Raw genomic sequence first — 26,722 nt, 5'->3', positions numbered from 1 at the left:
TATGGTAGTAGTCAGTGATATCACAGATTAGTTGAGTTATAATGACATTTGAAAGAGTGCATACTATTTGCACACCATCATTCACAGTTCACAGAAGCTAGAAGAGGCTACAGATCACCTTGGGTAGCAGAAAACGTAACAACAGAGGTAAAGAGAGGTTAAGTTCTTAGAAATGGTTTGTCACACAGATGTGTCCTAGTCTACTCCCTGACAAGGTAATGGACCTAAGCAAGCTGTTCAAATAAGTCTGGTCAAAAGTCACTGCAAATATCATCTTCATAGAAGCATGAATTATGAGGATTACAGGAAAAAGCAATTCTCTCCTGCATGCTTCACATATTAAGACTGTCCCGCCATCAGGACAGAGATTTCATCAGGAGAGAGATTTCGCTACAATTTGGGACTGACCACAGTTTGCAATTTCCATCTCTCTAGCTCACAGATAATGAAAACACCCCTGCTCACCACTCCACTGCTCCAGATCATTCAGGCTGTTCTGCTGCCACTCTTCTACCCTTCTCTCTAGTCCGTACCTCCTTGCCCTTACTCAACACAGAGGTGGCCCCATAGCTCCCTTCCTGATACAGTGCAGCTCTCCAATCTTGGTCCAGACTGCAGTGAAGATGCATACAAGAAAGCTCTAGTAAGCCTGAGACCTTTACCGGGGCTACAGTGATTACACGCTGGTGGAGTTCTGAGTCTGGTGAGCAGTGAAGTTAGGCCTCTGGAGCCAGCCAATATGAACCTCAGGGACACTGCCCTCTGGGACAAGCAACAGAGCTGGCGATCTGTACGGATGTCCTCCACAGAGCACAAGAGCTAACAATCCCCAGGCACAAGAAATCAAGCAAGGAAGGCAAGAGTCCAGCAAGGATGAGAAGGGACTGCTGGTCAAACTAAAGGGCAAGATGTAAATGCACAAGCAGAAGCAAGGACAGGCATCCCAGGAAGACTGTAGGGATGCAATCCAGTTGTGAAAGAATGGAATGAGGAAGGCCATGGCGAAGCTGGAGCTGAACTTGGCAAGGGATGCAAAGAATAACAAGAACAACATCTATAGGTATATTAACGACAAAAGGGAGGTCAAAGAAGGTGTACACACCCACTACACATGGCTGGTAAACTGGTAACAACAGATGAGGAGAAGGCTAAAGTACTCAACAATTTTTTGCCTCAGTCTTGGCTTGCAACCTCTCTTCCCACACTTCTTGAATGGATGGACTGCAAGACAGAAACTAGAGGAACAAGGTCCCTTCCGCTGTAAGGGAAGATCAGATTCACGATCACCTGAGGAACCTGACTGTATGTAAGCCCATGACACCTGAGATAAGATGCATCTCGGAGTCCTGAGAGAATTGGTTGATGTATTTGCACAGCCATTCTTCGTAATATTTGAGAAGTCAATGCAATCAAGCAAAGTTCCAAGTGACTGGAAAAAGGGAAACATTGTACCTAGATATCTTTATGGTGCCTTCCAACCTCAATCACATGATACACTCAAACCTGGCCCACACTTGTCCATGTACCCCACTGATCTGGTCTCTGACTCACCAAACTGACTTCTCAGAACATCCTCAGACTTGCCACCTCACCAGGAATTTGCTAGCAATCTGGGCTCTTTGCCTGAGACTGGCTTCCCTCCAGCTCCCTGGGAGTGACCAGGAAAGCACTCAGCAGGTTGCTAGGTGTCTAATAATTTATCCTTGGCTGCGGGGTGCTGAAGCACTTACCAGGCTTTTTTCCCCTCCATCCTTTTCCAGGCTGTCTGTATTTTGCCTTCCAGGATCCCAACTAACTACACTTAAGGTGTCTCCATCAAATTACTAACAAAGATACTAAAAGAAAGTGATACAATACAAATTTTCTGAGTCATCAGTGAACAAGCTCCCCAAATCAGAAAAACAAAAAGGACAAACAAAAATAGTACAAACCCAAGTTCGTAAGATAAATTTGAAAGGCAGCATTTAATAACCTATCCATCAGAAACAGCTGCTATTCTTCTGCAGTCTCATTTAAAATATTTTCTTAGCCATTTGCATGCAGTTCCCTACAAGAGATCCCCTTCCTTCAATAACAAAGCTGTAAGTGTGGCAGAAATAGTATTTGCAAATCCTATGCAACTAGTCTGTACAAAAAAAGACAGTAGCTACATGTTATGATCCCACTTGCTCCCATTTTTATAAGGCTCCACCCTTCCTTGGCTCTCACTGGAGGTGTGCACCCCTTTAGCTCTGGCCACACACTGAAGCAGATTTGTGAAATTATGTGTTTAGAAGAATGCACATATCACACAGTTTTAATAAGAATGAAATAATAAAGACTATTTAAAAACTGTGGCTCCATGTACCTTTGAAAATTGGCACAGCTAAGAAACAGTACCCCTCGACAAAGAAGAGCAGGAACCTCTTAGCTACATCTGCCACTCCTGGATCTATAACAGGGTACCCTGGATTAGACTTGAGTATGTGCTGTGTTTGCACATCTAAAATACAATATATATTGCATAATCAAGTCTGGCTTAAAAGTACACCTACTGCCTCTTTAAATGGTGCTTAACACAAAAACAGGACTTTGCAACAGGAGTTTAGGTCAAGAGAAGCTAATCACTAACCAGTTAGTGTTACAATTCAAAACTGAAAGGTTTCACATCCCTGTGTAAATCCCCATTTCCTTTAATGGAATTCTGGGAAGATACAACCTGCAGTCAGCTAGCCAGCTCAAGAACAGATCCTAAATTAAAGCTCACTGTGCTAAGGAAAAAAGTGCTATAGATGGTATAAAATCTGCAGTCTGGTATTCTCTCACAGGACTCATCTAAACTTGGTACATTTTACAATGAACAAACAAAACCATGCTTCCTTCTTCCTTCTTAGATGGAACGGAGAAGGTAGACAATTGACAGGTTTTTTTCAGGAATTCAAAAAGTGAAAAAATTCCACACACATGTTCTTAGATTTAAATTCCCTCCAAATATTATAACTATCCCATAAAATTATTTACTATACACAAATCAATTTTTTTCTACAGAATAAAGTTACCAGACAGTAGAAAAATTGGTTTCTCAATATTAACAGAAATTTAAAGAAAAAACTTTAAAGTACCAAGATATCTATCCTGAAGTTAAAAACACTTTGAAATAATTAGTCCAATTAAAAATGTGCATATTTATGAAACTGAGCATTATGAATTTTAGATGCTTTGTATCAGACACAAACATTAAACAATCAATTTTTCTAAAATGGTTTGTCACATTTTCATCAAAGCATAAATACTACAAAGAATGCTAACAAATCAAACCAAAGAAGAAAAATTTATTAAACATTTTACTCCTATACTGGAAAATAAACATGATAATTCACCAAGAAATGAGACAGATCAAAGAGTCAAACATTGGTTTTCCTCTACCCCAATAATAAAAGGGAAGAATGACTAAATACAGAAAGTCAACTACTTTTTGAAAATTGTCCTGGAGAAAATTACTTATCAATTTCAACAGACACAATTATTACACATTCAAAGCAAGATAACACCAAGGAAATTCTTCTTCCATTCCACGTAAAATTTCTGTTTGGTGTTGATATAAATGCAAGCTTAAGTTTAGAAAATGAGGCTTTATCGTTATTATTACTGCAACAAGACTCACCTATCCACCTCAATTAATCTTCCTGAAATACATGAACCTACACACTACGTGAGCACTTCAACTGCCAGACTTTTAGCATGCAGATGTGTCTTAAAAGGTGGGAAAGAAAGGTAAAAAGAGATTATGAAATTCACACAAATGAATCTTTCTAAAATTCTATCCTAGACCAGAAAAAAAACACCCAATGAAGATTTATTAGCTTTTACATTCAAATGAACACTTGCACTTTTTACATAAAGAATTCTGACTAATCAAGAGAAAACTTCAGTCAAAATTTCCTGCTCTGTTCTCATTATCCTATTCTAAAACTTTCAGAAATTAAGAAAGTCAACAGTTGGCCAAGAGGGTCTGTAAGAAGTTATATAAATTATGTCCGCACCCAGTGCCTTTATCACAGAATCACAGAACAGGTCAGGCTGGGAGGGACCAAAGTGAGACATCCCATCCAACCTTCCTGGTGAAGCAGGGTCATCCACAGGGCACAGGGTTGTATCCAGGCAGTTCCTGAGTATCTCCAGTGAGGGAGACTCCACAGCCTCTCCGGGAAAACTGGTCCAGTGCTCAGTACCCACACAGTAGAGAAGTTCTTCCTCTTCAGGTGGAATTTCTTGTGCATCAGTTTCTGCCCACTGCCTCTTCTGCTATTGCTTGGCACCACTGAGAAGAGCCTGGATCCATCCTCTGACATCCTCCCTGCAGATACTTACAGACATTGATGAGGTCCCTTCTCAGCTGTCTCTTCTTGAGGCTGAACAGGCCCAGCTCCCTCAGCCTTTTCTCATAAGAGAGATGCTCCAGTCCCTAATCATCTTTGCTGCCCTCCACTGGACCTGCTCCAGGAGCTCCATGTCTCTCTTGTCCTGAGGAGCCCAGAGCTGGACACAGCACTCCTGATGTGCCCCACCAGGGCTGAGGAGAGGGGCAGGATCAGCCCCCTTGACCTGCTGGCAATGCCCTTCCTAACACAGCCTAGGATACCATCAGCCTTCTCATCCCCATGGGCACATTGCTGGCTCATGGACAGCTTGTTGTCCACCAGGACCCCCAGGTCCCTCTCCACAGAGCTGCTTCCCAGTAGGTCAATCCCCAGCCTGTGCTGGTGCACGGGGTTACTCCTCCCCGGGTGCAGGACCCTGCACTTGCCTTCACTGAATTTCCTTTCTGCCCATCTCTCCAGCCTGTCGAGGCCCTTCTGAAGGGCTGCACAGCACTCTGGGGTATGGACTGCTCCTCCCAGCTTTGTGTCATCAGCAAACTTGCTGAGGAGGCATCTGCCCCTTCATCCAAGTCATTAATGAATAAGTTAAACAATTCCCAGTATTGAATCTTGGGGGACACCACTAGTGTCAGGCCTCCAACTAGACCCCGTGTCACTGATAGCGACTCTCTGGGGTCAGCCAGTTCTCAATCCACCTCACGGTCCACTCAACCAGACCATGCTTCCTGAGTTTGCGTACAAGGATGTTGTGAGAGACAGTGTTGAAAGCCTTGCTGATATTGAGGTTAAACAATATTCCACTGCTCTCCCCTCATCTCTCCAGGTAGTTGTTTCATCATAAAAGGCAATCAGGTTGGATGATTTGCCCTTAGCGAATGCATGCTCCTGACCACCTTCTTGTCACCCACATTGATAGAGATGGCCTCCAGAATGAGACACTCCATCACCTTTCCAGGGATTGGGATGAGGTTGACTGGCCAGTAGCTCTCTGGGTTCTCCTTTTTGCCATTTCTGAAGACCAGGGTGACATTTGCTTTCTTCCAGTTCTCAGGTCCTTCTCCTGATTGCCCCAACCTCTCATGACCAAGCTCATTATGGCGCCCCCAGCTCTCTCAGCACTTGTTGATGCAAGGCCCCATCAGGGCCTATGGACTTGCTGATGTCTAGTTTACGTGGATGTTCTCTAACCCAATCCTCCTTGACCAAGGTAAAGTCTTCCTTCCAATATTCCTTTACCCTGGTTCTCTGAGTCAGATATTCCCAAGAGCTGGTCTTGTCAGTGAAGACCAATGCAAAGAATGCATTCAGTGTCTCCACCTTCTCTGTGCCCTCGGTCACCAGGGTCTCCTTCCATTTAGTAACAGGCCCTCATTATCCTAGGCTTTTCTTTTGTTATGTGCTTGAAGAAGCCCTTCTTGTTGTCCTTGACATCCTTGATCAGATTTAATTCCAGATTGGTCTTGGTCCTTCCTGTCTTATTTCTACTTTGACAAACTCTCTATATTGATTCCAAGCGGTCTGACCTTGCTTCCATCTCCTGTGTATTTCCTGATTACACTTGAAATATGACAGGAGTTTTTTTCATTCATGCAGGTCTCCTGCCCCTTTTGTCCAATTTCTTGCTCATTGTTGTTGAGCCTTGAGGAAGTCATGCTTGAATATCAACCAGCTCTCTTGGACTCCTGCTCCCATGGGATTCCTTCAAGAAGATCCCTGAAGAGGCAAAAGTTAGCTCTCCTGAAGTCCACAGCTGTAATCTTACTTGCTGCCCTGCTTCATCCTCGCCCCTTACAGTCCACAAAGGATATAGCTTATGAGTCTTAAATCAGGTTTAAGGGACATCATATTATTCTATATCATCAACTTACTCCTTTAAGGTACAAGTATCTAGCACATCCAGAAACATCTTACCGCTTCTCAGTTATGCCCACATGAAAAAGTGAGGGAGGGGTTAGAGGGGAAGTGGCACACCATGCCAGACAACTAAACAAAATGAACTCAAGGGATTTTTGTAGGTGGTTGTTTTGTTGGGGCTTTTTGCTTGTTTTGTGGGTGTTTTTTTTGGTTGGTTGGTTTTCTTTAAATAGGAGACAAAGACTTATTCCTAAGTGGTCAGGGTATTTACCTAGAATGTGGGAGTAGTAAGACTAAGTACTTCCTCTGAATCTGTCCACAGATGAAGAGCTACCACATGAAAGATTGCAAGAGCAATACACACACAGGTAACTACACAGTTACAGCAATACATACACAGGTAACTACATGGCTACAGAGACCAGGCACTTCATGCCCTAGCAGCTACTTATGTTAGTAAGCACTTTTACCAATCTCCTTAATCAAGCCAGAAGTTTTCATAATGTTAGCCTTTGATCATTACTCTGACCACTCATTTCCATGGCCATATTAAATTCCTTTTTTTCAGCTAGCGTTCATATGTGATCAGTTGACAGAGCCTAAAACTGGTCCAACCCAAAACTAACCCAAATGTTGTTTCATTCAGCTAAATCAACTACATTTGTTTCACCATTTGACTGCTCAAAAGCTGTGTTGGCACAGGGGAAGGGGAAGCAGCAAATCATAGGTTATATATCTTTTGGCAACAGTGACATTTCATGCTGACCTACACCACATGTTCAATTACAACCAGGGAACAAAATTAGGAAAAATGAGATTCAAATTTGTGCTCAAAGAAATGAGCATTGTAGCTACTACTTGAGAAGCCTGCTTCGTATTTAAATGAAACATCTTTACTCTCCCATGCACTGTTTCATCTCATATGGCAATCCATGACAAAAAGCTTCTGGGCAGAATGCGGCTTATTTTTATATAGTGATCCAGACTCATGGATCAGCTTCTGGATATGAAAACAAACCCAGAACTCAGCCTTAGAATCAATGGGAATCTCAAGCAAAATGTAAATATGTACACCTGATGTGTTGCTTAGCTGTCAAACTATCTATCAAATAGCATGTTAATTAGCATCAACTTGGATGGGTTTAGGCTGATCCTCAGTACAGATACTTATACAAGGATATTCCTCTAAATTAATAACCTGAAACTAAGAAAATTTGACAAGTGATTTATACAACCAGTAGCTATTTGTAACACTTAGAATTGTACAGGTATACCAAATGGACATAACTTTTTAAAAACGATGACAGTTGCTAGCAGCAACACCCAAGAACATGTGACAGGTGTTTCAGAAAGTTAGTATTTTATCTGAAACTTAATTATCATGTAGAAATGCATGTATGTAAGTAAAACACTTCTAAAAATATTTAGTGCTAGTCATCACTTTATTTTTTACAAGTTGATTGCACAATCCATGATTTGTGCAGCTGTGGCACTGTTTCTGATGCCTAAATTTCCCAGCATGGGTGACTCATGCACAGCTAAATTATTCTATAAAGCTTTTGTGAAGAGTGGACTGTTTGCCTGTCTGAAAAATGGAGTAGGCAGTGCACTTCACTGGAAAGCATCTTCAAAAAGAAAGAAGTGAGACTTCACATTTCCATAAAATGAGAGAGTTGGAAAATTTTAAGCTTCAACACTGAAGTGTAGTCCAAGTAAAAAATTACCGAACAAGCAGCTCCTCCTCTTCCCCTCTACCTCCACCCACCACTTTCCCCAGAAGTCCTGCACATCATTTTGGAGACCACAAAGTGGTAACAAAAGGAAAATGAATGAGGTAGCCAAAAAAAAGAACAAAACAGAACATGGGAAGCACTAGGGGATGGTCATTTCAGTGTATTTCCACTGTAAGAGAAGCGCAGGTTTGGGACCACTTGATGAAACTGAATAGCCACAAGCCTATGGGACCTGATGAGATGATGTTGCCATGCCACTCTCCATCATATTTTAAAAGCCATGGCAGTCAGACAAAAACCCTGTTGACTGGAAAAACAGAAACATCAGTCCTATTTTTTAAAAAACGGAGAAAGGAAGATCCAGGGAACCACAGAACAAGGAACCTCACTCTGTGTCTGGGAAGATCATGGAAGCAATTTTAAGGCACATACAACACAAGCAGGTGATCAGAGACAGCCAGCACAGCTTTACAAAGGGCAAATCATGCCTGACCAATCTGGAGACCTTCTGTGATGGTGCAACAGCTGACGAGGTTAAGACCAAACAATGTCATCTAACTAGACTTCTGTAAGGCCTTTGATATGGTCCCACACAACATCCCTTTCGCCAAATTGGAGAGACATAGGTTTGAATGGTGGACTATTGGAGGGAAAATGAACTGGATGGATGGACACAGCCAGAGAGTTGTGGTCAATGACTCTATATCCAGATGAAGGCCAGTGACAAGGGGTGACTGCATCCAGCTCTCAGATCCTCAACACAAGAAAGACATGACCTGCTAGAGCAGGCCCAGAGGAGGCCATGAAGATGATCGGAAGACTGGAGCACCTCTCCTAAGAAGACAGGCTGAGAGAGCTGGGGTTCTTCACCCTGAAGCAGAGAAGGCCCCACAGAAACCTCACTGCAGCCTTCCAGTACTAGAAGGGAGCTTTTTAAAAAGAGGGAGAGCAACTTTTTACACAAGCAGACAATTACAGAATACGGAGGAACAGTTTGAAACTGAAACAGTAAAGGTTTAAATGAGATATTAGGAAGAAATTCTCTATTCAGAGGGTGCTGAGGCACTGGAACAGGTTTTCCAGAGAAGTTGTGGATGCCCCATCCCTGGAAGTGTTCGAAGCCAAGCTGGATGTGACCCTGAGCAACCCAATCTAGTGAATGGCATTCCCTGCTCATGGGGGAGAGGGATTGGAACTGGATGATCTTTAAGGTCTTTTCCAAACCAAGCCTTTCTATGATTCTATCCAAAAAATATGGCAAAATACATTTTTGTATTAGCATGCTTACTATTATATTCCTACCGTTAACAAGCTTTAACAGAAGAACTTAATTTTCTAGAATTCTACTGTCTGCCAGATCCTACAGTTTATCCCTCAATACAACTACCTGTAATTAAAAAAACAAGCTTCTACCGTAAATAAAACCCCAACATTATACTTACAGAATTCCAAATTTTAATTTCACTAAAGAAAACACTAGAATTACTCTTTTGTTGGAACTTTCAACAGAAGAATGTGGGCTCAACGGGAATTACAGTGATTGCAAGACCTGAGATAAAGAACAAGCACTTCCTATTACAAAGGCAAGAAGTGCCTTAACAGGGAAAGGGGACACCCCTCCCCCCCCCAAAAACCAACCAACCAACCCAAACAAAACAAAAACACAACCCCCAAAAAATTAACAAACCAGAAGAGTTTTGCAACTGATACAGAGAGGAAATAACTCTTGTTTCAGATAAAGAATGAATAAAACTAAGACAAAACAAGTTTACTTTTCTTGTCCCTAGGAACTTTTGGCAAAACAGTTTGTAACCACTTTGGGTACAGATGCTAAGTATCCCTTTGCCACCCTGCTACAAGCAAGATTCCGAAGGAAATGGAATCAGCCAGCATTTAGTCAGTCATTGGACTTGTTCAGGTGGGAAAGATGATACATTAATGTAACAAAAGAGATAGCGCTGCATGAACTAAACAGAAACCGCCATGCAGCGATAGGAAAAAAGTATACAAAATCAACTCCAAATTTAATTTAATTTTATTGTAATCATTCTCTATATATACTTAAATGGAAATAAAGGAAGAGTATCTTTACTTAATTCAAACATTGGAGCACTGAACACAACGGAATTTCTGAATGTTCAGGAAACAAAGCTCAAAGAAAAATTACAGTCTGAAGTAACACTGTAACATTTAACATTTTTTAACAGTCTGTGTTTCTAAAACATTATCTATTTATGTAGATAACAAATTTTCTCACTTTTTCTTTATTCTTGAGCAGTAAAAGCATACACTCCTCTGAAACTTTCAGAGCTTGTGCTAAGTCCAGAAAACCAACTGAAATCACCTTCTGAGGGTCACCAGAGAAACAGCAAAAGACAAACAACAAATTCCGTCTTCTCATATATGAGTATGATCTTCAAAATGTTGGGTATAGTCAATTTAATTGTAAATTAAATTGATTAATTATGATGAGAATATTACTCTTCAGGCACTGGGAATTTTTATAATGAAGGCTTTCAATACCTTGCAGACTAATTCAATGCTCATAGCAAAGTTCTGTCATATATCTCCCATTCTTTAAAAAATATTTTAAGATCATGATACTGACTGAAAGACAAAATGTATCAGGAAATTCTACACCAAGCTCTTATAAACTTTGCAGCTACAAGTTTTACGACAAGAATTTTCAAGATTAGATCGGGGGGGGAGCAGGTCACAATTCAGCTCATTTTTGTACTTTTGGAAATTCAGATTCTATCCTGGCACCCTATATAAACCCTACAAAGTTTCAAATGAATACTCAAAGTTATTTCTGTGAGAACTATTTGTCCTTTTTACCTTCTAGAATACTCAACAAAAAATCCTATCAACTACTTAGGATCACACTTGCTACATTTGTGTGACTTTAAACTCTCTTCCTCAGTTTTTTAATTTTTATCTTTTACAATTCACAAGTTTTTCTTTCACAGAACGATCAGACCACATGATTTCTATGTACCAAGATACATGTTTCTGAGTGCTTATTTCCTGCACCTCAAAGTCTTTGCACTCTTGAGATCCCAATGTTAAGGAAAGTTCCCTGCCTGACCATCCAGGAGCCACTCTGGCAGTCACCCCCACCATCAGAGACCTTCACTGCTGGGACCGAGGCCCCTTCACAGTGGATGGCTCTATCCCTCATAGGCTCTTTTCCCACTTAATTAACAAAACCTGACTTAGATCATCCAGCACTTAAGTCCCTAAAAGCAACATTAAGAAATATTTATAAAAGCATTATAGCTATTTCCATTTACAATTAATGTATCAGCTATCAAAAATGAAAATGACAATCAGGTTTTATTTAACTCCCTTCTGCTCACCATATTGCGAGAATGGTTTCAAAGACCTAGGATCTTGATAGTGGCCTATTAAACACTGGTACTGAGCAATGGGATACCAAAAATTATCAATATTCACAGGAAATCCTGAAACTAACATGAATTTTACATTAAGGCCACATGCTAACAGGGTAATGAAAACAGCTGTATTGTATTTAAGCACACATTACAGCTTGAAACCATTTACTTATACCAAACACATTAAAAAAATAAACAAACTTAGCACTTCAACATAACAGTGAAATAGTTTTAAGGCAAGATTACTTAAAATAATGAGGAATCTTCCTAACTTACTGGCTTACAACTCACATTTTGACTCTCAACATTTTTCTTCATTTTAAATTGAGGCTTATATCTCAATTTTGAACAAATTAAATAACACTGCAAATAACTTTATTGTTTTTATTAAAGCCAGTGATTTTTTTCAAACAGTTTCAAAATGTTGCTGCTACTTGTGCTGTTACAACCTTAGTAGTTTTGGGAAGATTTTAATGATTATATTAAAAGGCTGTAGGTTTAAACGTCCTTATCAACAGAAATCTTAACTGAATCTCAGAAATTTTCTGGAAAAAATGCTGAAAGCCAAGATTTAGATTCTGCAAAGATCTAATAAACAAGAAACATAACTGAATTTCGTCCTAATCACTGGCATAGATATGTGGGATATTAGGCTACCATTAAGAATGCAAAATTCTTGGGAAACTCTGAACTTAAAATTAAACAGGGCAGATGGAGAGGACTCTTTCAACTGCTATGTAGAAATAAAATTATTTAACACCAGCACCTAAATATTACTTAGATTTTCAAAACCTTAACAACCAAGGAACTCATTCCAGGCAAAAAAAAAAAAAAAGTCTGTCATGATTCATGACAGCTAAGGCACGAGAAAGGGTAATAACTGCAAACACCTGCGAAGACCATCACTTTTTCGGTTTTTGTCTTGTTCTTACTTAATGGCTGCCATAAAACACTGGCCTTGGGGTTTTCGTCAATGCAGATGAACAGTTCAAGCAAAACATTTGGGGTGGGAAGCATACATATTTTAGAGTTCCATACCAAAATTTTAAAATGAAAGAAACCGGAAGACTCCTCTATTTAACAATTTAAAAATATAAACATGGCAAAAACCCAAACTAATCAATCAGAATTACAAAAGGCAGTTACGATTTAGTCGTTTGAACTTCTGTCATTTATAGTATTTATTGACAGTTTATATTAACAAAATTGAAAAAACCAGTATTCACTGACAGTTTATATTAACAAAATTGAAAAAAAGTATTCTTGGCACTTCAAAATTTTTCAAAATCAGCACCCAAACTTATGGCTGGATTTGTAGCAGAGACACACAGATCTTAGAGATTCACTGCCCTCATCTACTGACCTATAACCAATGTGAACAATTATGACTCTGTCCCCATTAGAAAGTAATGTGAAACCGTAGAAATGGATCAGTAGATCAAAGCAGCTGGTGCTGACACTCCCATGCTAGCTGTTCAAGAGGGTTTATTTTGGATTAGATTTCATCTGGTCTCCAGCAGCAAACATCACTATCACATGGACCATTCAAATTTTTCCAGGAATTTCATGATTGATGCAGAACTCTATGTCCCCAGTAGAGACAGAAGAGCACTTTGCACCTTCAGCAGAACTCACAGACTAGTCTTCTGAGAAAGACATGGAGTTCAAACACATTGAGCAAGTACATGATACGGGGAGACAACAGTGAGATTTCCTCCAAAGCAGTTTTAATCATCCAAATCACAACTGTAATGTATATATTGGATTTACACCCTACCTTTTCAAACCGGACTAATCAACAGAGATGTCATGTCACAAAAGAGAATACTTGATGGCACTGAAAGGCTTTAGAAAAATTCTGTAAGCATTCTTCAAAATGCCTCACAATTAAAAAAAAAAATTATAAAATACCATTTACTGGCTTCTACAAAAAATTTATTTCTCCTGTGCCAGAATGCAGCAGAAGGCATAAATCAAAATATCCCTATTCCTTAGGCTTCATTTCTTTTTTCTTTGCTTATTTACTTCATCTTTTATGCCCTGTTTTCTCACTTCAAATATTTTATTTCTCTTCTTCTTTCTACCTTATTTCTTTCAGCCTTTCTCTCATTTATTCATTCATTTCCTCCTATTACCTGTGCTATTAAATACAGTAAGGGAAAAATAAATATTCTTGCATCTCTGAACTTTCAGACAGAGGTGTCAGTATTGTTTTTCCCCTGGAAATTCAGATAGTATAGTCTGAGTCACATTTGTAAGCACTACTACTGTGATTTAACTTGCCCTAACTCAAACAAAATTTAAAAGGGATAAAGGTAATCACGGGTATACTGCAATGACTCAAATTGATTTCTAAATCCAGTGGTAACCAACTATGGGAATTGAGAAAAATCAGATTAATGACATGGGAATATTAGTCTACTGTAAGACTGAAATCAGCCCGGTTCTAAACATCATCTCGGAGAACAACCACAGGAACACAGAAATACTACAGGAAGCTAATCAAGCAATTTATGGAATGCAAGAATTTCATTAAAGAAACACTAGATAAAATATATTTGGTGTATACACAGCTTTTTACCTTAGATGTAAAGCCAGGAATACATTGCTTAATCTCTGCCCTTTTTTCTCTTGGCTATGTTATTTATTTAATAATTTAGTCCTCTAGATTTTAGGTTATATGCCAGAGTTTCTCCTAGAACTGTAAGTTACAAACAGGATTTTTTAATCTTTTTTTTCACATACAATCAATTCATTAGTTGCTTAGAATAACCAAAATACTCAGACTCACCTAGTTTCACTGACATTCAGTATACAACATCCAAATAAATTTCCAGAAGATTTTGCAAATGAAAGAATGGGCTTCTCTCTACATTTGCTAAATTTAGATGAAAACAAAAAAAATCAGTTCTCTTTAGAGAATTGTCTTAAAATTGTCTTTTAAGAAAAACACTATACAAACTTTCACATGCACATAATTTGAAAATTTAAAGTATATTGCCTTTCCATTTCAGAAGAAATATGGTCTTCATGTTCTAAAAATGTCACTTGAAAAGCAACACCATAGATGCACAACACACAGAGGTTTTCAGGATGCTCAAAAAGAAGTATTTCATAGCTTTTAACCACACACAGCCTGTATTGCTCAAAATCATCAATTTTATTACGATGTGTTGTGAAAATAAGAGTAGAAATAAAGAGAAAAAGCAAAGAATAGAGAAAAATTGAATGAAAAAATGGACAACACTTATGGAAATATACTGCTGAAGCAGAATCTGAAGGACCAAATCAACAGTAGATGGGTGATAGGGTTAAGGAAAAGCACAAAGAGTACAGAAGAAAATCTTCTTACTCAAATGTTTGTACCTGACACTACAATGGAGTGGAGGAGATTAGACCTGTTTACTTCTCACAGTCCAGCTACAACATGCTCAGTAGCTCTGTCTGCTTATGACTAAAAGGATTTGGAATAGATCTACCTCATCTGATTTGGACAGAAGAAATGGATTTAGGAAATTCACTGAACTGGTACAAAACATATTTTCAGAAATCTATCATGCTGCCTAATGTAAGTGGGATAGCAGAAAAAAAGCAGGCTGATACTGCAGCATAACAATTTGTTTCTCCTAAAAACTTGAGTGCTTGCTCCAGCATATGCAGGTGCTTTATTTTTCCAGTGGCAAGATTGTCACTGCATTTTGCATCAAGAAAACAGTATGTTCTTCCCTCTCAACTCATTCTCTTGACACAAGCTGATGTTTGGTTGAATTTTAGGTGAAGGAGACATATAACACAGAGATTTAAGTCTTACTAAATTATAAGCAACTAAAACCAGGGTTCTGGAATAGAAAGTGTCAAGCATCATTAACTGCAAGCACTGCTACCTGTAATTCCATTCATGACCAAACTTCATGCATGACCAAGCACCTCCAATGCATTATAAGCTACTAGGAATACAGGAAGGTTTTCTGCCAGCAAGAAAAAATAATCCTGCTGCAGCAAGATTGGAACAATGTCTGATCTACAAAAATAGATCAATTTCTTGGGTTTTTTTTTGACCCAGTATAAAAGTGTATGTTTTGAGCCAGTCAAAAAACAACACAAAATCTGAAAAATAACACCTCCTTAGAAAGACGAAACATAAAAACACATTTATGGAACCTACAGAGGGCCATGGCCATGATCCTCATGATACATTGAATCAAAACCCCTTTGTTGCTCAAAAGATGAACCATAAGCAAACTACCCTGCTGTTCTGTGCTTCCCTCCATGTGATGCACAAAGCAACCAGTAATCTTACTGCAAGATACAACATGGACAAATCTTGCAAAGATGAAAATCTGCACCTCCTGGCCTATCCTCAGCTGGACAGTACACAGTGCCCAGTCAAGGAAGTGGGGAGAAGCAACCCTTTCATAAAAAAGGTGACATGTGAACAGAGATATTGATACTTGAACCCAGTAAGATGCATTCTTCTTCTATATCCTTACATGAATGGGGTATTAAGTAATCTCAACTTTAACAAAAGCATCTGCAAAAAAAAAATCCAAAACAAACAAACAAACAAACAAAAACCACTAAGAAAAGCAGTGAGCATGGCAGTACATCTGCTCAGTCACCACAACACAACCCTGGGAGAGATATTAGTTTAGCCTCCAGAAACCACAGGGCCACATTAGCACACTGCATGGCTGGGGACAGTGCCTTCATAAGGTCTGGGTTTTCTTCCTTCTAGTTTCCAAGGCAGCTCAGGTACAGTTCAGTTGTTTCATTCCACGCTCCAGTGTACAGGATAAATGCTTATAAAAAGCTTATTTGAAGTTTATTCTTGCCCACACACACCATTAATTTGAATATCAAATTGAAGTGGAATGTCTACCTTGCCTGAGGTTGAAAATAGATGTTTCTGTTTAAATCATTACTGTTCTAGTAGCAATAGAATCTACATACTTACTTAAATTACCTAGAAATACATTGTGCCTTGTAGAGTGGGTGGGTAGCATTAGTAGTCCAAATGTGATGTCATCTGAGTAAGTCTTCTTTGGCACAATCTTCTGAAAAACAACAGAAAAACCCACAGTTTAATAAAAGTTATTCTGTTCAAAACAACTTCCGGGGATGAGCCCTTGATTATTTCTGTTTTCTCTCCTGCCATTTTAGTCATTTTATATGCATCCTTAAATTGTCCACAATTTTACTTTCCAATTCCTCAACATAGTGAAGTAAATACTCATTAAGGAGAACTTCAGCATTGGATACCACCTTTTATGTAGCTCTGGCGCTGTCTGAAATCCAAACAAATATGAGACAAATGCAATATCCCAATGGTAACATAAAATTTACAGACGTAACGATGTCTACAAAGCATTAATATTACAATTATTGCATTACAATTGCTTTGGATTATATTATGACCTTGCAGATCATCAATAATACACTATGCAAACTTCTGGAAAGAAAATGCATCAATAAAATCTTAACTGTGTGTACTACAGTTCAAACAGGACACGTGAACTACCTCAGAACACAACCTGAAACTCTCAGAAAACATGGCATGCAACAGCACAAGACTCCCTCCACTCACTAATCAAACTCCCCTCGCTAATAAAAACTAATTTCAGTAAGATATGCTGAGCAAAAGCTAACTATACAACAGAGATTTCTATACACAAATATTCATTCAACGAAGAAATAGCTCCCCACCTGCTACAGATCAGAAATTCTGTATTCCTACACACCGTACTGTGTTTTAAATACACATGCACCAACTCGGTAATATCACCTAACCCATGACAATCCTGCTGGAAAATCTCCTGCTAGTTACCCACTGTTGATATTTTCTATTCAGCACTCCCACGTGGCAAAGCATATCCTTTAAGGCACACATAAATCTATTCCCTTCCACTGTATGCAAGGATAGGTGGATTTCCTTTGACATAATATAACCAACACAAAGTAACTTCTAAACCCGCTCTTTACCACCTTGTCCCCCAGTACATATAACAGAAAGAAGAAGCTGTCAAACTGAGGAAGAATGCCAATGTTTGAGGAAGATCTACTGCCAAATCTAATGGGATAAGAAATGCAGACCATTATCACCTACATATCTATTTTTCTACGTAGTCAAATGAAATATTCTAATGTTAGAAATCAATGTTTTGAATCAAATACCAGTATATAGATAAGAAATGGTAAACTATATTCTACAGGGCAGGAAGTCTAGGTGCATTTAAAAAAAAATCTATCCCAGTTTATGAAAGATTATTTTTCATTTCTTATGTTGGCAACACAAAGTTTAATGTATATCAATCTGAATCAACCATAAATCTAAATGTCTATATAAAGGCACTACAAATTTACCTAAAATAATTTGGAAAAGCAATTTCAGTTATTTTAGTGAAAAAAGTTTGTGATCTTTTTGACTTAGATAAAATGATAGCATGTCAATCACCACTGATGTTAAAAACTTCATAGTCGCACCCTCAATTGTACTGAAATTCATATGAAATCCTCCAGCTTGTAGAAAAACTGTGTGTAATAGAAGATAGTGACAGAGCAACAGGAATGCCTGAGATGAAATTTTCAGGCACAGCTGTCTGTTGTTTTGCCACTCATTTTAAAAGCAAGTTCAAGTGACAGCTAAATTTCTTAAAGAGTTAAAAAAAAAAATCTTCGTACTAGAATTTATGTCCTAACCTCCCTGCCAAACTGATCAAAACAGCATATACTCAAATCCTTTTCCTGTCTCATTTTTCTCTTCAGAAGAGCTAAACCCATCAACATAATTTGTAAGTTTCTACAGCTCTTTTTCCTGCCCTATTTCTAAAAACCTTCTAGTTATTCTTCCTCTTGATTCAGACTGCTTTTCTGATTTCACTATGCTTTCCGGATCCTGTAAAATATTTTGCTTCTTTTCCTCCAAATCCCTGTATTATTTGGACTTGCTTTATGCTGTCTTTTGCTTCTATATTCTCCATATTACTTGTTGCTGATCTATCTTATGTTCTTAGAAATGAAACTTTAATTCACTCACTATAACTCGCTTATTAATTTGAATCCTTGTCCCCATTTCTGAGGTCATTCTCCTCATTTTCTATGTCAGTAAAATTCAGATCACAAGCTTCTCAAGGCTGAAACTCTATCTTATTTTCCATGAAACATCATTAAAAGCTTTAGGGCAGCACAAAATGTTTAGCTAAAGCTTCTGAGCTGGAAAAAAAGACTATATAAAAAAATGAAGTAGAACATTTTAACAACATGAACATTTCCAGAAAAATATATTACATGTAAAATTGCTGAGATGTTAGAGAACTATCAGTGGAACTACCGTACTAGCTCCAAACCATAGTTCTAAACACACAACTACTAGTAGTAGCTTGGTTACATACAATGGATGTTGCTGCTGTGGATGGCAAGAAAACTTTATTAAATCACATTACTACATTAAAACTGATAGGAAAGTGTGTGTGTGTGTGTGTGTGTGTGTGTGTAAGAGAGCATCTGCATTCCTATTCTGACAGTTCTTGGAAGCTGTGATTCATGCTGCTACTTGCTTTTCTACTCACAGTAGAGGAAAATCCAGTTTCCTTTAGAGTATTTGTTGTTACTATGAAAACTACTTTAAAATAAGCACAAGCCAAAACCACCGATTTTGCAGTCTGCTATGATATTCTAAAAATGAACTATTTTAACACTTGAAATCAATAAATTACAATTTGTTAAGATTATGTTGGTCACTAAAGGCTTGACAGGTATATTTCATATTATACAGCAGAGAATTCTCTAGAAATGAAAGCAGCACAAGCTAATAAAGTTTTCTTCACTTTTACCATTACTAAGTTTTTGAGTTTTTCTAAACCAACCAGCAGGAGATATTTCTCTATTGAGACTTGATAAAAATCTTCAAGTTGAACATAAAAAGGAAGATTTCAGTCTGCTGTTTATCATGATAAATAGGTACTGCAAATACAGGCCAGACAGGAAAGAAGACGAGAAATGCCATTCTAGACGTAAGTTCAGCTCCTGCTTTTCAACCAGTAACTCCGTGTCACAAGACAGAGGAGTGAGCTTACTGGAAATCTGACTTGGGAAACACTGTCTTTTGTTCTTATACTGAAAGACAGTATTATTATTATTATTATTTTGCTATAATATCACACTACAGTATTGTTGGTCCCGATCCCTTTCCAAAACAGCCCAATGTTCCTCCTGTCTCCTCAAGCCCTGATGACACACACAACTCCCGCTCTCCTACCCAACACAGACTTACTGCATGCTAAAAAAAACAGGTCAGTACCAAAAACCCATTGCATTATCTTGCTCTCAAGAGCAGGCAATGACACATTTTTCTCTACCCAGCTTGCCTATTTTCCCAAAACCTGTGGTAACATTACAGTCTGCAATTTCCATCCCTCCTACAAACATGGCTACAGCTGGTCAACTATTTCAAAAGCTACTGGTGAATATGTAAGAAAAGAATGAGAGAAAACAAGGAAAAAGCATAAATCACATTTTCTTAGGAAATCAGGCTTAAAAAAAGGTAACTCCCTACAGCTTTTAATCGAGGAAAATTTCCTAGTTGTTTACTGAGCCAAGAGAAATAAGCAGATTGTGGCAAAATATTTTTTGATTTATCTTTTTACACTTCATACATAGGTTTCAAACAAAGCTTTGGGAAACTATGGACTGGGAAAGTTACCACATGAAACAAGACAGGTTTTTTCTCCTAATGTATCTTGAGGCTTTTGGATGACTGATGAAAATCCAAACCTTTAACATGTCTCTAGTAAACTGAAAAATTACATACCTTCTACCTTAGCACACCAGCAGGAGTTTACCTTCTCTGTATTCACAACCATCTCTCAACAGCAACCACTAAACTCCTAGAACATTATTCTGCCAGGGTGCACGTCAGTAATAGCCAAACCTCAACAAGCAGTTGCTGAAATTGCATTTAACATGCAATGCAATAGCCACCAAACACTTCAAATGCCCTTAAATGCCAGAAACTATTCTTTACTATTTCATTAAAAATTTTATTCAAATGTAAAAATGGAGACTTATGTTTTATTTATAACACCAGCAGGATTCTCAGAATTTGAAATACTAAATTAGCTGTATTAATGTATTTTGAAGTATCTTTTTTTTTTAGGCAGCTTAGTATCTCATACTCTCATTAAGATCATAATTTAAGATGTAAAAATATATATTTCCTCAGTGTTTCTAATGCACATTAGGAAACTAACATATTAACCTCCTACAAGAGCCACTTCTTACAGTCCAGCCTGGCTCCTCTATGTTCACAAATACTTGCTCCAATGAAGAAAGTGCTGAAACTTTCTGGAGATCTACCAGTTCGGCAGATGATGACACGCTTACGGGATGTGGGATCATTCTTCTGCAAGCAATGGAGATACGCTCACAAACTTGTGGAGCTACAAGCTAAAAACATCTTGTAGATGAGGTCATTAGCAATACTATTCCCTACTATAAAGCACTTAAAATTCTGACATCACGCTGGATGATCACCCCATTCCCAGGTATTCCTCCTTTTCTAAGTGTCCCACAGCAAGACCACTACCATGCAATGTGGTTAGCAACTTCTGCTGCCTGCTCTGGCTGTAATAGGCAGCACAACACCAAAGCAGTACAGTCTTCACTAAAACAGGGCACAAAAAGGGGATTCCATACAAAAGGATCTACAATTCTTAAGTACCAAAGCCAGGGAGAGTTGTATCACTCAGCAAGACTTTTACAAAAGTTAATAGAGATGCAAACTGTGTAAGTAACCAGTGAACACAGTATTTTGCCTTCACCTGTTTCTGAAGGCCTAGGGCACAGGTAAGATTGTAGTCACAATCCTGGTCCCTGTCCTTGTCATACACATAGCTAAGCTTTTCCCAACAAAGCAGGAGTAATATATTCTTTTAACATGCCAGCAGGAGAAAAGATGTGCTCTCATTTTGTTCAGCAGCACCGGGTTACAGCATACTAACCTGGAACACAGAAAGTGGAAAGCCAATCTCTACTCTGCCAAATGGTGTTTAAACCATAATCTCTCAGCAGGCTCTGCATCACATTGGGAAGATGCATCAACTCCTAACTTCTCACTTCAGTGGCAATTTTCAGAATATGGAAGCAAAGATAAAAAGCAAAGCTTTGCTGGACAGAGCAGCACCAGCAGTATGCATGCCTCTCTAGGCAGAAGGGCAGCAAACACGAGACACAAATCATGGTTTCCAGTTCGTAATGGCATTCAAAATTTTAAATAGAACACAGGCCAGAATACAGGTGTATATATATATCATCTCCTTTTCCTCCAAGAAAACAACTGGCCTAGTATAGCTCTTTAGCCCAATTAGACTTTAGTCATCTTGTCTGCAAGGAAAAGTGAGGTTCTAGGCTTTCGAGTTTTGTTGGTTTGTTTTTCATTTTGGGAGTTTCTATTTTTTAAAGGAGACATGAACAAAACCTCTTCCTCCTCACTCCTTTGTGCTCCTGAGCAAAAGGGAGAGTCACCACAGGGTTTTGGTCCAAGTCCAATTCCATAGGTGTGCCTGAGGTGTGGTTTGAACATGCCTTTGAACAAGTGAAGGCCTAATTTACAGATTGCCTAATTTATGAATAGTAAATAGATTTAGAAGCCAAGATGCTCAGTTGTGATAAGATTCTGGAAGATGTGAATGAGAACAAAACTTCAATGTTCAGCTTTGGAAAACTTCACTAGTGAAAACCCAGAAACCTCTAACATGGCTACAAATTTTATTTGAGGCTGGACACACAAAATGCATCTAAATCTATTTTTACTCCTCTATATTATTTTATGGATCTGGCCATATACCAAAATAACATACATCAAAAACCATCTCAGAGGTACCTGCAAACATCCTTTTTAATGGAACTCTAGAAGGACCTCTATAGAAAAATGACATCACATACATTTATTTTAAAATTCCACTTTAATTGGATCTGTCTTACTCCAAGAAGTATTCTCTTCTATTCTAAAAAAACATAATAGTCTAATGCCGTTTATCTTGTAGTACCAAGCTGTCATTATCGGTAAAATGACATTAGCCTCAAAACTGAAGTCTTCTCACATACCCTGAGATTATCAAACACACAGTTTTAGGAACAAAGCATTGAAGTAGCCACATTTATGCCTAATTTGGCTACATTTTTATCATGAATATGAGGAATGCCCATAGTATCTACTAAACTTCAAAAGCATCAGTCTCTAAATATAAGTCATTATCAGTCTTGAATCTCATATATATAACTAATTTTTAAGGATCTATATTTAATAAAATATTAATACTACTAATGATAATTTCATAATATACTCAGCAATGTTTCTCAGAACATCAGTACACAATAAGAAAACTAATTCACTGATTTTAATAACAAAATCTAACTGTTGGAAAGAGTCCAAAGTGTGCAGATCTAAACTGCTGAAAGAATCTGTGAAGCTTTGTTGCTTCCACATAATATTAAATATATGACAACCACAGAGGACCAAAACGTTTTATGTATATGATTATATATTCTAAAAGTGGCTATAAAAAAGAATTTATAATATACACAAAAAGTACGGTAAGAGAACATTAAGACTATAAATTTAAACACTCAGGCATGAGGTATGCCAAAATTAAAGTGGCTTTTACATGACAAAGGAATTTTGTGGCAGCAATAGGGATAGAGAATTCAATCCTTCAGGGCAGCACACAGCTGCATGAACCCTGAGTCTCCTTTCTCTTCCATGATTTTGCATTTCACATCTTTTAAGTCCTACAACAAATAAACAGTGTAATGTCTGACAGAGTTTCATATTATTACAGATTCCCACTGAGTTAACAAAACAACCAACCACACTAGTAAGTTCCTTTCCCCACATGGACCACCCACAGAAGGTGGTGGAGGTGAATGAGGTACCTTCCTAACAGATATAGCCAAACTTGCTTGAGCCAGAATTACAGAGAGACACTGGAATCTTTCATTTGAGATTCTGCTAAGAAGTTGGTGCTTCCAACACGTCTTTTTATTCTGAAAGACCACTGGCTCCAAAATAATAATGCCAATATTACTAACAATAATTCAGCATTAGCTTAAGATGAGAGAAACAGCTGAATGGTTTGGTCACTGTCTGTAGTCTCACACTTTTTTTCTCCTCTAAAGATAAAGCTACTGTAAAACAGCTACTGTTCTCCCAAAAGCCTGGTGACCCTCCTGGTCTTGTGCCACCCCTTCAGGGGTGAAGCAGCTCATGAACAGTGAAAGGTTAAAAATACTTTGCAAAGTAAATAAACAGAAAGTAAGAATGGTAGGAACAACCACTACTGACTTTGCTATGCCACTACCTACTAATATCACCAATCCTCAGAAACAGTTCCGCATCTGCTTTCTCATTTGGCCTTTACAGTATTCCAGTGTTCATAGGGAAGCTAGTACTTTAAAAAGGCTAAAACACTAAAGTGAACTTTTCTTTACTTCAGAGATCTACCAAAGTCTTTGCCTCAAGAAAAACGAACTCATTACAAGGTGATGAAAAGGCATTTTTCAGCTGTAATTCCACTTCTTCTGAATGATATCTTGTATTTAAACTGTATTAGGATACTAATTTTCTATTCTTAGAGGAGAGCTATCCATAGTCTTCATCTATTAAACTAAGTTGAAACCATGAGGCACTGACAACAAATTATATGTACCTCCTAAAGGAAAGCATAGATAAAAAAGGAGCTGTTTCAAATAAGGAAATTACCTAGTGAAGAAAACTGCATTTTTGATTCACAACTGTTTTCAACACAAGTTTATTGGTTTTTAATAAAAAATTCACAACTTTCCAAGTTGATAAAAACATTTCATATAAAGAACATGTGGAGAAGGTGGGGGGCAATAACTCTACTACTAGTTTGTATCTTCACCTTTTTGCAGAAATTTAAAATACAGGGGGGAAAAAAGCAAAAGCTCAAAGCTCTTAAAAGCAGCAATTTCTTTTGCAAGACCAATCCAACCACAAAGATTCATGACTTCTGTGAAATTCTATACTAAGAAGCTAATTAACTAACACTACAAATTAAATTACCACTCAGTTTTTAAATTGCTTAGTACAAAGAGAGTAAAGTTACCTACAGCAGAGGTTTTGGGGTCCTTAGAAGAGCATTAGTAATGAAAACACTCTGCTTTCCTCACATTCTTTTATTTTGCCTGAATGTGTTAAGCTTTTCCATGTAAGAACATGAAGCGGAAGAAATAAAAAACAAGACATGGCTGAATGGCACCTTAAACTATTAAATATCAACCCGGAAGTTTGGGGTTTTTTTCCCTGTTTGAATTGCTTGTTAAGAAGCAGTAACCCTTGCCTTACCAACAAAATTCTCAGACAAGTTGTCATATTCTACAAAAAGAACCTAAACCAAATACATTATGTCTGGTAATCTGAAAGCAGTGTCTGTAACAAGTTTGAGGAAGTATCTTAAGTGGATATGTATGAAAATTAATAATAGTTAAATTAAAAAGCAGAGTTACTTTCAAGTAGAATCCCTCAATTACAACAATCAAATTCTGTCCAATTTCAAGTAACAGGCCCAAATCCCACAGACAATTATAAACAAAGTTAATATTATTTCTGTAAAACTGAACATTGTGAAACAACTGCAACTGCTCATACTGAACTTTGCCAGGACTACCACAGTCAAGATGTATTTCTCAAGTACTTCTTTCGCTAGGGTATTTGCTTAAACAGTCCTCTTGCCTCCTGACACACCTGTTACCCAGAGAAATTATATAGGTTAAATATAACCACATTAAAAAGAAAAAAAAAAAAAAAAACAACACAAAAACAGTAGTTAATTTTAACCTGGATCATTTCCTCAAGCTAGTTACGGGACACAACTCCAAGAACCATTGTGCTGGTGCAGCTGAAGCAAGGAAGAGGCAGGCCAGGTCAAGTCAATACTGCCACCAAAAGCACTGCTCGTCAACCAGTCATTTAAGAAGTCATTTAAGAAAAAATACTTTAAGGATTTAGAGGATCAGGTTCTACAATCAGCCACTCCACCTCTACCTGCCATTTCATATTCCAGCCAAAACCATACCTGACTTTCCCTGTGCTTCTTGGTAGGTTAATGCTTACCAGCACATGAAAACAACAGCCTTACAAAATTCTCATTGCAAATACGTTTCATTAGTTCACAAACACTCCTCTTCATGGAAAAAAAAAACATTTCCAATTTATATCGAGGCCTAAAGTAGCTGGAACTTGAAAGTGAAACCAACCAGAAATCCTGATCCACCTTAACCCAAACACAAAACTGAAGTACCACGGATTTCCAGTCCCTCGCTGGTCGTATTTCACACCCGCATGCACGGAGTTATTTAACACACTGACTTTAAGGCCGCAGTAACTCGAAAAAGGGCTGGGGGCTAGTAAGAATCCCTCAGGTTTTACGAGCGTGAACACGCTGCAGTTATCGCAATAAAGTTATCGGAACTAAAAAAAAAGGTGAAAAAAAAAAAAAGCCTACGAAGTGCATACGCAGCCCCGCAGCTCCAGCCCACCTGCCGAAGGGAGAGCGCCGGGCACGCTCTCGCCACCGCCCGGAGCCCGAGGCCCCGCAGAGCTGTCCCGCCGCGGGGAGGGCCCGGGGCCGAGCGAGCACCGACCGCCGCCCGTCCGCCGTGTAAACACCCGCGCCCCGCAGCGCCGCCGCGGAAACCTCCCCCGCGCGTGGGGCGGCGGGGGCAGGCGGGTCCCCCCCGGCGCCCGCGGGACGAGCCGCCCCATGGAGCGGCGGCGGACGGGCCGCGGGGGGAGGTGCCGCCCGCAGCTCTGCTCGGTCCGGCGCGGCCCGGCCCTGTGGATGCCGGGGAGTCCCGCGCCCGCCCTGCCCGGTTCGCGGGCGCGGGGCCAGGCGGGCAGCGCTCCCGACGCGCCCGGGAGTTGTGACAGGAGCAAAGTGGGTCACCGGGCCTAGCGGGTGCCCCGCGAGCGCCCCCCGCCCCCGGCCGCGGCCGTGCCCGCCCAAGGGCAGCCGCGGCACTCCCGCCCCGCCGGTTCGCGGCGGGAGACACGCCGGCACTGTCAAACTTCCACCGCTCGCCTCCGCGCCGTCCCCCCGCCTTGCCCTCGCCACCGCACACCGGGGCCCGGCGGGTCCGCCCGCACCGCCTCGCGCCGCGCTCGCTGCTCACCTGGCCCCGCGCTGCCGCTGCCCGCCCGCGTTGCCCCGGCGAGCGTCGCTCCCCGCGCGCAGCCCCCCGCCCGCCGCCCACCGGCACTGACTGACTGGACCTCCTGCTCCTGCTCCTCCGGCGGCGGCACCACCAGCACCCGGGCCCGGGAGTCCCCCCCGACACCACCGCGCCTGCGCCGCCGAGCCCCCAC

General features: G+C 39.5%; 1 protein-coding gene across 9 annotated transcripts in view; it reads right to left on the bottom strand.

The window, feature by feature from the left end:
* CLOCK (clock circadian regulator) overlaps positions 1 to 26,648 on the bottom strand; it is a 68,348-nt gene extending 41,700 nt beyond the window's left edge. For 3 of the 9 annotated variants that reach the window (XM_042053707.1, XM_042053703.1, XM_042053712.1), the window contains exons 1-3: positions 26,530 to 26,608; positions 16,298 to 16,397; positions 14,135 to 14,221 (exon numbers count right to left, since the gene is read on the bottom strand). The gene's annotated coding sequence lies outside the window, so the exon portion shown is untranslated. Of the gene's footprint in view, positions 1 to 14,134; positions 14,222 to 16,297; positions 16,398 to 25,896; positions 25,918 to 26,529; positions 26,609 to 26,629 lie in introns of those variants that run through there. The other 6 variants (XM_042053708.1, XM_042053705.1, XM_042053706.1 and 3 more) reach the window with 6 other exon arrangements.
* Positions 26,649 to 26,722: the final 74 nt, after the last annotated feature.

This window comes from Corvus kubaryi, unplaced genomic scaffold (assembly GCF_017639235.1).
Source record: "Corvus kubaryi isolate FWS band 111438036 unplaced genomic scaffold, C.kubaryi_AGA036_p1.0 split1-131, whole genome shotgun sequence".
NCBI lineage: Eukaryota > Metazoa > Chordata > Aves > Passeriformes > Corvidae > Corvus > Corvus kubaryi.
Note: the sequence above shows the minus strand (reverse complement) of the source record. Positions and strands in the feature narration are given on the sequence as shown.